The 13,447-nt window shown below is 44.3% G+C and overlaps 1 long non-coding RNA gene across 1 annotated transcript; it reads right to left on the reverse strand.

Moving 5' to 3' along the window:
• Window positions 1–52: 52 nt before the first annotated feature.
• On the reverse strand, window positions 53–8,664 carry LOC127583269 (uncharacterized). Its single transcript, XR_007958234.1, has 3 exons — window positions 8,648–8,664; window positions 7,320–7,382; window positions 53–183 (listed from the first exon to the last, which is right to left on the reverse strand). It is a non-coding gene; the product is annotated as an uncharacterized LOC127583269 (long non-coding RNA).
• Window positions 8,665–13,447: the final 4,783 nt, after the last annotated feature.

The raw sequence follows: 13,447 nt of genomic DNA on the forward strand, positions 1-13,447 counted from the left end.
CTCTCTCGTGCATCTTCCTTAATTCTTTTCCAGTGTTTGACCCTTCCTAAGGCTTAGACCTTCAATGTCAACCTCTTCATCTGCAGCCTCATCATTTGGAGCCTCATTCCCCAAAGAAGGCTGGCCTTTTCCAGGAAGAAGCCTTGATGGAATCCAATGAGGCTTAATGCAATCTCTGGCAAGCTGGAAGACCAAATTGAACTTTTGACACATTTTTGTATAACAGAAAATGTTAACTAATGGATCAATGCTCACTTAATTCTGCCTTACCTCCATTAGTAGCACTGTCCTATCTGTGGAAAAGCTTGTTGCTTCAAACACCTCTCCAGAGTCATAAGCACATTATTTAGATTGACACTCCAGTGTACCAAGGGGTGCACTGTTACGACATTATCAGTGTACTATCACTGGAGTTTTTGCTCCCGAGTACTATTGAAAGAATGCTCACTGTCAGAGGTGTTATCTTTCAGAAGTTATGGTGAGGACCCGGCTGCCTTCACGTTAGACATAAAATATGCTGTTGTACTAAGTGAAGACCAACATGGGGTTCCCTGATGTTCTGGTGAATGTTTATAACCCAACTAACAATAACACAGACCTTGTGCTCATTTTTCTCACTGCTGTGGGATAGTTTTGTAAAAGGACAGCCAGCTTTCTTACGTCACATCGCTGACAGAAAGGAATCAGCTGATTGCTCCACACTCTGGCACATCCTCAGTGTAACGATTTACACTACAACCTGCAACTAACTTTAATGCAGAAAAGTTATTTCCTTCATTAGATTTACTTGTTGCTCCGCATGCCAATCATAGTCATGTGATCACTGTCAGTGTTGCTCTGAGCAAGGTGAACCTTGCCTTCTTTCCCCAGGACAGCCTTTGGATTGTACAATAGTTGAGTTAATTGTCATATGCACATGTATGTACATCTGCAATGAGGAACTTTCAGCAGCATCATAGGCACATAACATTATATCAGCAGCATGCACAAGAAAACATAAATGAAACAAATTATATGCAATTTTTACAAGAAAGAACACCCCCTCAAGATAGTGAGCGGGCAGATAGGTAATGCTGTGAAATGCAGATTGTTGGTGGAAGAAATGATATGAGGCACAATCTATGAAGGGTACAAGAACAGAGATTTAGGGTACATTGACATGGTTTGTTGAACATGGCAGGGCAGGTTGAGAAAGTAGTTGATGTACATGTGGGATTCTGGGCTTTATAAATGTAGGCACAGAGTACAAAAGCAGAAAACCCATGAGAGAGTCATACAGCAGGGAAACAGGCCATTTGGCCCATCACACCCATGCCAACTAGTGGGTACCCATACATGTTAATCCCATCTTCCAGCACTTGGCCCGTAGCTTTCTATACCTGGGTGTTTCAAGTGCTTCTTAAGTGTTGTCAGTGACTCTGCTTCCATTACTCTCTCAGGCAGCGTATTCCAGGTACTCACCACTCTCTGGGTGAAAATGGTTCCCTTCGGATCCCCTCTGAATCTCTTACCCTTTATAAGACTTTGGTTCAGTCACAGCTAGGGTATTGTGTCTAATCCTGGGCATCACATCTTAGTATAATTTGATAGCCTTGGTGGTGAGGAGATTACCAAAATAATTTCAGGACTTTGAATATCTAGGTAGACTCCTGAATCTGGGGTTGGCCTCCTTGGAACAAGTTCTGATAGAGATATTTAAGGTTAAATGTATAGGCAGGGTAGCTGGAGAGAAATTGATTCCATTGGCAGAGTGGTCAGGAACTAACAGATTTCCTCTTCTATTAGGCAGTCCCTTGGCATTGGCAGAGACTTACACTCCTGTTCTGTGGGTTCTGAGATGGCTGATGAGGCCAACGTGGTTCCCATTGGCAGGGAAGGAGGCGCATGATGGGTTGGGAGATGATGGTGGTCCTCCAGTCATTCATTCTGGACTTCTGTGTGCTTCCAATATGTGGACTTGAGGCTCACTACCATCATGAATGCTCCTTCTCCATTTTGATTGGTTAGGGGCCAGGGATTCCCATGAACCAGTAGAACTATTACAGGTTTTTCAAGGAGAGTGAGAACTTTCTTGAATCATTTCCTTGGTCCATCTCTTGCTGCAACAGAGTTTGGAAAAGAGAGGCTGCTTTTGGACATGTGAACACTGTGGCCTGTCACTGAAGATGATTGAGTGTAATTAGACCATGAGGAACTGGCCTGGGAAAGGACACTGAGGAGGTTCACGTATCCTGCAGGTGGATTTGGTGGAGATGGTTGGGACAGTGCCAGTGGTACCTCTCCAGTGTTCTGATGTGCCTGTGCTGCGTAGAGTAAAGCTCTGGTAAATCAGTACCTTCAGGACCTTGGTGGTGCTGGTCTGGCAGACTATTGATGTTGGACCACTAGATATTACTACTAATATTCCAACACAATCAGATTTCATTTTTTTAAACATGTGAGTTCAAAGGGAGCGAGAAATAGAAGCCAATGAGTTTCAACTTGTTAAAACAAGCTCCGGCCACACTACCCATGTCTCAGTGTTCCCTTCGCTGATCTTGGCTTCAGCTGCACACCCACCTCCTGTCCAGACCTAGTTCTGGATGCTCATCCCGAACACACTCCGAACTCCTGGGCTGATACTCCAGTAATGAGTGGCAAAGAGTGAATATTAGAGTTTTGAACAATCAGATACCAGATTATCAGAGTTTTACTGTGGACAATGTCTCAGAGGTGCAGGGATATTAGCTGCCTATTAGACAATAAGTTTCGTGTCAGGTTTGCAGTCTTAATTTTCATACAATCTTTTCTTGCGATGGCTAGAGGTTATGCCTTTAATGCCTGCTTTTTCTGATAAACAGCTCCCAAGTGGTCCATATTTTCTAGGGTTCTGTTACCGTTAGAGGGTGGCATTGTACAGCAGGAACAGGTTGGTTCCTTTGTTGTGTAGTGCAGTGTGAGGCACATCCTCTCCTCAGCAAATGATGCCTCACAGCTCAACCTCTGAACATGAACAAGTGCAAGCATTATCCGGATAGGAAGTTCAATGGCTGGAGCTGGGGTGACCTAGGCTGAACAATTTCCTATTTGTTCCATAGATTATTTCCATTCCAGTGGAAGATGTTTAGAAGTGAGATGCAACATTGTGGTGAGGGAGATGGGAAAAGTGTGTTAGTGATGACCCAACCTTGCATGACACCATCTGCACTGAATAGTGTATAGTGGACCTGTTGGTGAAGGTCTCAGTTTCTATGCCATGGTATAGCAGATGTAAGATGGAGACTAATTACGCTGAGTTCTACATTTGAGAAGGATGCTCCACATCCATCACGATTGATGGGGTCAAAGGCTTTGAGAGGAAAGTCTGCCCTCATTCACAGTGCTGACCAATTCACCTAAATGTGTTTCTGTGCAGCCTCAGTGCCTTTCTTTGTGTTGATACAAGTGCTGTCCCTCAGACTAGATAAAGCAAACAGCTGTTCTCATTGAAACATGTTCTGCCGTTTTCAAACTGAACATTAATGTTTGGTGCAGAATTGCATCAAGGTCATATCATGTGGTTCACTCATCTCAGTAGTACCTACACCTGTACAAACACTAACTCTGGATCACTCCAGCAGCTGCTACAGTGGGGACTCTGGGCCTCCGATCTGGGAACATTTGCATTTACTGAGCTTGAGGCTGTTGTGGCCACAACCTCCAGCTCCAACAACTATAACAATTCATTTGGAAAGGTCGGGACCTTGAGCAGCTGCTGCAAGGTGAGGCAACGAATGAAAATATAAACAGCAGATGCTGGAAAACTGAAATAAAAACAGAAGGTGGCTGGAAAGACTCAGCAGGTCAGGCAGCATCTGCAGAAAGAGAAACAGAGTCAACGTTTCAGGTCTGAGGCCCTTTGTCAGCTCCGTAAAATTTCTCTTGCTGTAGATACTGAGTGCAAGGCAATGAACGTCAGGCTGGCATAATGTGTCGTGTATTAAACTGCAAGTCTAACAATCCCAAATGCTAATGCAGGGCACAAAGAGGAAAAGACAGCACTGTTACAAGCACGGCCTCCAGTCCGGGTCATGAGGCATGGGGGCTAGGGGACAGGTGGGGGAGTGAAGGGCCAGTCATTAGCAATGCTGGAATACAGGGGCAGGGACCATACTGGACCTGGTGTTGGGTAATGAGCCTGGTAAGGTGACCGATCTTTCAGTGGGAGAACAGTGACTACGATTCCTTAAGTTTTAAGACAGCTATTGATAAGGATCAGTATGGACCTTGCGGGAGAGTATTAAATTGGAGCAGGGCAAATTACGGGAGCATTAGGCAGGAACTAGGGAGAGTTAATTGGGAACAGCTGTTTTTGGGCAGAACCACATCTGACAAGTGGAGGGTGTTTAAAGGCCAACTGCACAGAGCACAGGACAGGAATGTTCCAGTAAGAAGGAAGGACAAGGATGGCAAGGTGAGGGAACCTTGGATGACAAGAGAGAGGTGGTGAATTTAGTCAAGAAGAAAAAGGAAATGTATGTAAAGCTCAGGAAGCTAACATCAAACAGACCACTTGAGGATTATAAAGAAGCCAGAAAATAACTCAAGGCGGGAATTAGGAAAGCCAGGAGGGGCCATAATAAGTCCTTGGCAAGTAGGATTAAAGAGAATCCCAAGGCATTCTATACACACATCAATAGCAAGAGGATAACTAGGGAGAGGGTAGGACCACTCAAGGATAAAGGAGGGAACATGTGCTTGGAGGCGGAGGATGTGGGTGAGGTCCTTAATGAGTACTTTGCATCAATATTTACCAAGGAGAAGGACGTGGAGGGTAGGGAGATCAGTGTGGAGCGTGCTAATGTGCCAGGGCATTTTGAGATAAAGGAGGAGGTAGTGTTGGGTCTCTTAAAGAGCATTAAGGTGGATAAGTCCCCAGGGCCTGATGGGATATACCCCAGGTTATTGAGAGAGTCAAAAGATTAGATTGCTGGGGCCTTTACCAATATCTTCGTGTCCTCGCTAGCCACAGGACTGGTGAGTAGCTAATGTTGTCCCATTATTCAAGAAGGAAGACAGGGATAATCCTGGAAACTTTAGACCAGTGAATCTTACGTCAGTGGTAGGGAGGGTAATGGAGAGGATACTTAGGGATAGGATTTATGAGCATTTGGAAAACCATGGCCTAGTTAGGGACTGTCAGCATGGCTTTGTGCAGGGCAAGTCATGTCTTACTAACGATTGAGCTTTTTGATGAGGAGATGAGGGTGATTATAGTAGAGCTGGTGATGTTGTCTACATGGACTATAGTAAGATGTTTGACAAGGTCCCTCATGGGAGGCTCATCTGGTAGATGAAGATGCATGGGATCCACAGTGAATTGGCCGTTTGGATTCAGAACTGGCTTGCCCATAGAAGACACAGGGTAGTGGTCGATGGGACTTATTCTAGTTGGAGGTCTGTGACTAATGGTGTTCCTCAGGGATCTGTACTGGGACCTCTGCTGTTTGTGATGTACAGTATATAAATAACCTGGATGAAAATGTACATGGGTGGGTTGGTAAATTTTCAGATGATACATAAATTGCTGGTGCTGTGGACAATGTAGAAGACTGGCAAAGGATAGAGTGAGAAATAGATCAGTTGCAGATATGGATGGAGAAATGACAGATGTAGTCAACCCGGCCAAATGTGAAGTGTTGCACCTTGGAAGATCAAATGTAAAGCGACAGTACACTGTTAATGGCAAGACCCTTAACAGTGTTGATGAGCCGAGGGATATTGGGGTCCAAGTTCATAGCTCCCTGTAGGTGGCTACACAGGTTGATAGGGCGGTAAAGAAGGCATATGGTATGCTTGCCTTCATTAGTCGAGGCATTGAGTTCAAGAGTCAGGAGGTTATGTCGCAGCTTTACAAAACTCTGGTTAGGCCCCACCTGGAGTATTGCATTCAATTCTGGTCGCTCCATTATAGGAAGGATGTGGAGGCAGAAGAGATTTACCAAGATGCTGCCTGGATTAGAGGGCATGTGCTATAAGGAGAGGTTGAACAAACTTGGGTTGTTTTCTCTGGAGCAGCGGAGGCTGAGGGGAGACCATATAGAGGTTTATAAGATTATGAGAGACAGAGATAGAGTAGACACCAGTATCTTTTCCCCAGGGTTGAAATGTCTAACACTTAAGGTGGGAGGGGGCAAATTCAAAGGAGATGTGTGGGACAGGTTTTTTTCACAGAGAGTGGTGGGTGCCTGGAATGTGCTGCCTGGGGTGGTGGTGGAGGCAAATACGATAGGGGCATTCAAGACACTCTTAGATAGGCACATGAATGTGCCGGAAATGTAAGGATATGGACATTTAGGCAGAAAGGATTAGTTTAGATAAGATAAGATTCTTTATTAGTCACATGTACATCGCAACACACAGTGAAATTCATCTTTTGCGTAGAGTGTTCTGGGGGCAGCCCACAAGTGTTGCCATGCTTCCGGCGCCAACATAGCATGCCCATAACTTCCTAACCTGTACGTCTTTGGAATGTGGGAGGAAATTGGAGCACCCGGAGGAAACCCACACAGACACTGGGAGAATGTACAAACTCCTAACAGACAGTGGCAGGAATTGAACCCAGGTTGCTGGCGCTGTAATAGTTTTTCACGAACCGCTACACTACTGTGCCTGCAAGTTGGGCATTTGATTACTAATTTAATTAGATCATCACAACATTGTGGGCCAAAGGGGCTGTTCCTTGCTGTACTGTTCTATGTTCTATATGGGGTGGAGGGGGGGTGGGTGAGATTGGGGGGGCACTGAGGGTAAATGATGAGTGGTGGTCAGGCTGAATATCAGTGAGTGGGGTGGTGGTTGGTTAAATGGGGTTCGGGGTTATGGGGAGAAGGCAGGAGAATGGGGTTGAAAACATATCAGCCATGACTGAATGTCCAAGCAGACTCAGTGATGACTGGCCTAATTCTGCTGCTTATATTATATGCTTTTATGGGTCTCATGGAGATTGATCCTAGGTTGGGGGCTTGGAGAGGGTGAGCTGTTCTGACGGATTAGCGTGCGACTTAAAGGAGACATGAAATCATAGATTCATAGAGTCACGGAACACAGATAAGGCCCACCACGTCCAAGTTGACCAAGTACACATCTCCACTAATCCGTGGACTAGCACTTCTTCTGTAGATTACTATGCCTTGATAATTTAAGTACTACCTTAGAAGGATATAGGCTGAACGTAGGAAATTAGTACTAGAGGGATAGGTACCATGGTCAGCATGGACTTGTTGGGCCGAAGGGCCTGTATCTATGTTCTATTGCTCTATGACTATGTAAATGTGAGAGTCTCTGCCTCCATCACTCACCTGGGCAGTGCATTCAGGAGCAACACACAAAGCGCTGGAGGAACTCAGTGGGTCAGGCAGCATCTATGAAGGGAAATGGACAGTGGGTGTTTTGGATTGTCTGGACTGAGATGTGCATTCAGAATTTCAACTATTCTCTGGGAGAAAAGTTCTTCCTCGGGTCCCTCCCAACCTTTTCCACCAAAACTATACCCTTCACTTTTGGGCACCTCTGTCATAGGGAAAAGGTTCCTATTATATACCCTTTCTATGCTCCTCATTATTTTGTAAGCCTACACAAAAGATAATTCCTGTCAGTGGACTCTCTGCCAGGTACCCATTCACTTTAAACACATGCATTGTGAAGGCCTGAGCGTCTTTTGACCATATTGTCCGTGGGCCAAGCTGGTACAAGTTGCACCCAGATGTGCACTGGATACCAGACTCATCTGTGGTTTACAGTATGTCAATGGGTTTCCTTCACAATTGGCTTTTACTGAGATTGCATCATCAAGCACGCACCAAGTGCTTCAGTTTCCATACCACAGAGTCTCATGATGTGAGCTGGTGCTTGCAGCCCTGTGATAAATTCTGTTGTGCTTCAAGAGCTTTGCAGCCAAGCCCAAGGGAACAATTTGTCTCTCGGTCTCAGTGCGAGACTCCCACTTCTGCACATCCCCGTCAACCCAACACATTTTCCATTTTAAGCATTTTAAACATATGAAGAAATACAAACTACAATTATATGTAAAATATGGTTATTCCAATCTTAAGCTTAACATAGACACGAAGACAATACATACAATTCTAAACAAAATGCACTGAAACACACTGTTTATATGGGAGTAGCTGGTGAGAGATCTCCATCCCTCTCACTCGGGGTCCTCAGTGAGTGGTGACAGAGCATCAGCCACCATTCAGTGTGGAAGTGGGAAAATGGGAGGGGCTGTTCACTCAGACCCAATAATTTGAGTAAATTGCAGAAGGTCAAATCCAGACATTTCTCACATCCAAACCGGGGACAGTACAAAGCACCCACAACCTGACTGGAAGAACAAACTCAAATTTGTCCTCAAGTCCCTGAAGCGGGTCCCGAACACACAACCATCTCACTCAGAGCTGAGAAAACTATCCACTACACCACAGGACTCCAAGGCCTCAGAGTGTAAACATCACAGAACATGAAGAAATTTAAGAAGTGTTTGAAACATAAATCACAGCACCCAATGTAATCAACAACAGAGCTACTGTCCAACAAACTAAAATATTGAGCATAACTCTGCATAAACTAGTTATAAACCCATTAATAAACTGTTCATCCCACCCACATAGCACCTCAAAGTACTCACAACATTTGTAGTTTGCCATATGTACAGGTATATTTAGATATATATCAGAACATAGAACACTGGTTCTGCTGTCACAGGAGATATTTGTTTGCAAATTGATGAGGTCCGGTCATTTCCCTAGCACAGTAAACAACAGCTGTAACCAGGCAACAGCTGCTGGGTAGCTAATGGGAATTATAATTGCAGTACCAGCCACAAAGCAAAGCCAACCTTGTCACCACCTTGGGAAAAAGATTAAGGTGGTCCCTGAAAGTTAACAACTTAAATGGTGATTCTGTTTTCTTCTGTAACTAATGAGAGGTCACTTTTATAAAACAGATACTAAATGATTATCTTTAGTTTACTTATCCACACTCCATACAGAGTTGAAAAGCAGTTCTGTCTGGGACTATTCAAGTGCAGTGCTCAATACTTAACAACACTGCATTCATATTTCAGGTGCATAACTGTAGCAGTGACATGATTCTTAGGAAGGCAGACGTTGATGACAAGGTTTACCTTCACTTTCCATGTGTTAATGCAGCCATTGGGACGCCGTGAAACACAATGTTCAAAGTTTAAGATCCACAAACCCAGTCTTAAACCCATAGTCCACTGAGCAGCAATGATCCCCACCTTCCTTAACACTTGAGATCCATGTCAGGCACCATGTCAGATCCATGTCATGCATTGGGGAGATACCAAAAACCTGATCTTCACAAAATCCTCCAAATCCATTGTCAGGATTCATGCACTGATGTCAGGTCCTCTCACAGGACAACAACCCCAGCACTGAAGCTCTGATCCTATGGATGGGCTACAGACTTTGCATACCTGAAACCAGACTTTAGAAACAGGCACTCTATTCCAAACTTCATCATGCCAGAACCTGCAGAGAGTGGTGAACACTGCCCAGTCCACCACAAGCTCGTCACTCCCTTCCATCCAGTCCATCCTCACAGAACATTACGTTGCATCAGGAAGGCTAACAGTATCGTCAAGGGTGCCTGCCACCCTGGCCATTCCCTTTTCTCTCTTCTACCTTCTGGGAGAAGATACAGGAGCTTGAAAGTCTGAACGACCAGACTCAAGAACAGCTTCTTCCCCACTGCTGTCATACTCCTGAACCAGTCACCTCTCTCACACCCCCTTCCCAGTGGTGCTGCCACGTTCCTGGACTCTTAATTCTACTTCTCCCTTTATTGTCACTTTAGCATTTCCTTTTGCACTACTTCAGATTGCACGACTGTACTTTGCACCGTTCCACTATGTTGCGCTTGTTGCCATATTTATTGTGTATTTATTATTACCATGTACATTGTTTACTCTGTGAGCTTCATGTGAGCAAGGAATTTCATTGCACCCTGGTGTAAATGACAATAAACTAAACTAACTAACTAAATCATCAGGAGAAACTGATTCAAGGATGTTCTCAAAGTCTCTTTGAAGACGTTTAGGGCACTCACTGGCCCATACCCAGAGGAGTGAAAGAGGAGCATTCTGGATGGCACTGAGACCCTGGAATCTCTCCACTGGGCAAACACGGAACCCAGCAAGTGTGACAAAAGCGGTGGTTCACCTCCCAAAGCACCCACTTACCCACTCTCCAGGCATCCCTGTCATTCCTGAGGCAGAGTCAGCAGACTTCATCGATCACCTCAGAACTCCCGATCTAGAGTGGAAACAAGGTGTCCTCACCTCAAGCGAGGTATGTATGAGAGGAGATGCAGAACTCCATCAATCATTATGTCTCAGGGTCTACCACTACTAATGAAATGGTAAACTAAAGCACTTTGATAAAGTGCAATGCATGTTGGAATGAAGATCTTTATGGAAGTGGAGATGTGGAAAGGTGTAGCGAGGGAATTCCTGTGTTTGGAGCCCAGGCAGCTGAGGGCAAGGCCGTCAGTGGTGGGAAATTAAATTCAGGGATACCCAAACAGCTGGAATTGTGGAATCACAGAAAACTGACGGCACAGGAGAACATTCAGCCCGTCGTATCTGTGGTAGTTGAGGAAGACCCTCCTCATCCAATCCCACCTTCCAACACTTTATAACACACTGGTCACTACAGTATGACACGATTGTACTGAAGAGAGTGAGGAGGAACTTCACCAGACGTTGCCTGGGATGGAGTGCTGCAGTTATGAAGAGAGACTGGATAGGCTGGGTTTGTGGAGAAGGCAGAGGGGAGACCTGAAAAAGTGTGTAAAAAATTATGCTTTGTAATATGGAAAAAATTGGATCCAAAGGGCTTGGTGATAGGAGGCAGCAGGCAGTGGGGTAAGGATGATTTCTAATTAGAAGTCTGTGACCAGTGGTGTACCACAGGGATTGGTGCTGGGACCCTTGCAGTCTGTGATATACAGTATATTAATGACTTGGATGTGAATGCAGGAGCTATGATTAGTGAGTTTGTAGATGACATGAAAATTGGTGGTGGTGTGGATAGTGAGGAAAGTTGTCTAAGGCTACATCAGGATACAGATGAGATGGAAAGTTGGGCAGGGCGTTGGCAGATGGAATTTAATCCCAACAAGTGCAAGGTGAAGCATTTTGGGAAGTCAAGAAGGCATAGGACATATACAGTAAATGGGAGGATGCTAGGGAATGTTGATTGACAGAGAAGCCTTAGGATTCAAGTCCATAGTTCCCTGAAAATGCCAACACAGGTAGATAGGATGATGAAGAAGGCAGATGGCATGCTTGGTCTCAAGGATCAGAGCACAGAATATAAGAGTTGGGATGTATGTGGCAACTTTACAAAACAATGGTTAGGCCACAATTGGAGTATTGTGTGCAGTTCTGGTCGTCAAACCGTAGGAAGGATGTTTTACTGCAATGGAGAGTGTAGAGGAAATTCGCCAGGATGTTGCCTGGATTGGAGAGCTTTTGTTATGGGGAGAGATTGGAGAGGCTGGGCTTGTTTTCCCTGGAGCACAGGAGGCTGAGGTATATATAGACCTGATAAAGGTCTATAAAAGAGGCATAGATAAGGTAGATAGTCACAATCTTCTCCCATAGTAAGGGTAAAAACAAGACTTTTATACATTTACTTATTCATTAAAACATTTACTTTGCCTGGAGTGCTCATAATTTTATACAACCCAATTAAATCTCTCCTCAGCTTCCACTGTCCCAGTGTACCCCACCTTTAATCAAAGCTACAACTCTCAAGTTCTGGCAAATTCTTTGTAAGTCTCCTCTGCACCCTCTCCAGTGCAGTCACATATTTTCTGTAAATTGGCAACCAAAACCATACAGTTTCAAGCTGTGGCCAACAAGCATTGTGTACAATTACTATCGAGGATATCATTGAGGCAGTGGCTCAAGAAGGCGGCATCTATCATTAAGGACCCTCACTATCTGGGACATGCCCTCTTGTACTACCATCAGGGAGGAGGTAAGGGAGCCTGAAGACCCACACTCAATGATTCAGGAACAGCTTCTTCCCCTCTGCCATCAGATTTCTGAACAGTCCATGAATCCATGAACACTACCTCATTATTCCTTTTTTTGGCACTATTTATTTATTTCTGTAATTTATAGATTTTATGTTTCTGCACTGTACTGCTGCTGCAAACCAACAAATTTCACATCATACGTCAGTGATAATAAATCTGATTCTGATACAGAAAATGCCAGAAGTGAGGGAGGAATATTTATAGAATTAAGATTTATGTTCAGATCTAAAATCATCTGTTCCTGGTTGGTTTCATAAGGCATTGTTCTAAGACACTGTCCTGAATACACTACATGAACGTCCTCAAAGCTGACTTTATAAAAATTGATTTGATCGAGGCTTTACAAGAGTTTGGTCAGACTGCATTTGGAATATTGTGAGTGATTTTGGCCCCATTTCTAGAACGATGTGCTGGATCTGGAGAGGGTCCAGAGGAGGTTCACAAGAATGATCCCAGGACTGAAAGGCTTAACGAGGAGAGTTTTATGTCTCTGGGCCTGTACTCAATGGAGTTCAGATGGATGAGGGGAGATCTCATTGAAACCTAACGAATACTGAAGGGCCTGGATAGAGTGGATGTGGAGAGGATGTTTACATTAGTGGGACAGTCTAGGACCAGAGGGCACAGTCTCAGAATAAAGGAACATCCCTTTAAAACTGAAATGAGGAGGAATTCCTTCAGCCAGAGGGTGGAGAATTTGTGGAACTCGTTGCCAAAGACGGCTGTGGAGGCCATGTCATTGGGTGTATTTAGGCAGAGATTGATAGGTTCTTGATTGGTGAGGGGGTTAAGGTTTATGGGGAGAAGGTGGGGGAATGGGGTTGAAAAAGAACCGGTCATGATTGAACGGCAGAGCAGACTTGATGAGCCGAATGGCCTTATTCTGCTCCTATATCTTACGGTCTTTTCCTTTTTATATGAAAATTAAAATCATGCACATTTACTGTTGTACCTACAGTAATGTATAGAATTTATGTAGTTGAATAAAACTGTAAAAAAATACTTTTTCAAATAAAACCAGGGGAAAAAAGAACAATTTACGAAATGTCTGCTTTAAATCAAGAGGAACATGACACAACATCTTGCAGCTTTCGAGCTCATACACAGAGTAATGAGAAGCTGGCTGAATCTAGAGATATCCAGTAATAAAAAAAATGAAGGATTTAGTGGATTGGTTGAAGAATCACTTCAACCCAAAGTCAAGGAAGATCATGCCACTGTTTAAATTTGATTCACAGTTCAGAAAATCTAATTAAGTAGTGGCTGAGTGCATAAGGATCCATTGGGATTTCAATCAGCAGGATTCTTTGTCCTGACTTGTGCTTTGTAGATTGTGGGAAGGCTTTGGGGTGTCAGG

Source organism: Pristis pectinata, chromosome 26 (genome assembly GCF_009764475.1).
Source record: "Pristis pectinata isolate sPriPec2 chromosome 26, sPriPec2.1.pri, whole genome shotgun sequence".
In the NCBI taxonomy this organism is placed as follows: domain Eukaryota; kingdom Metazoa; phylum Chordata; class Chondrichthyes; order Rhinopristiformes; family Pristidae; genus Pristis; species Pristis pectinata.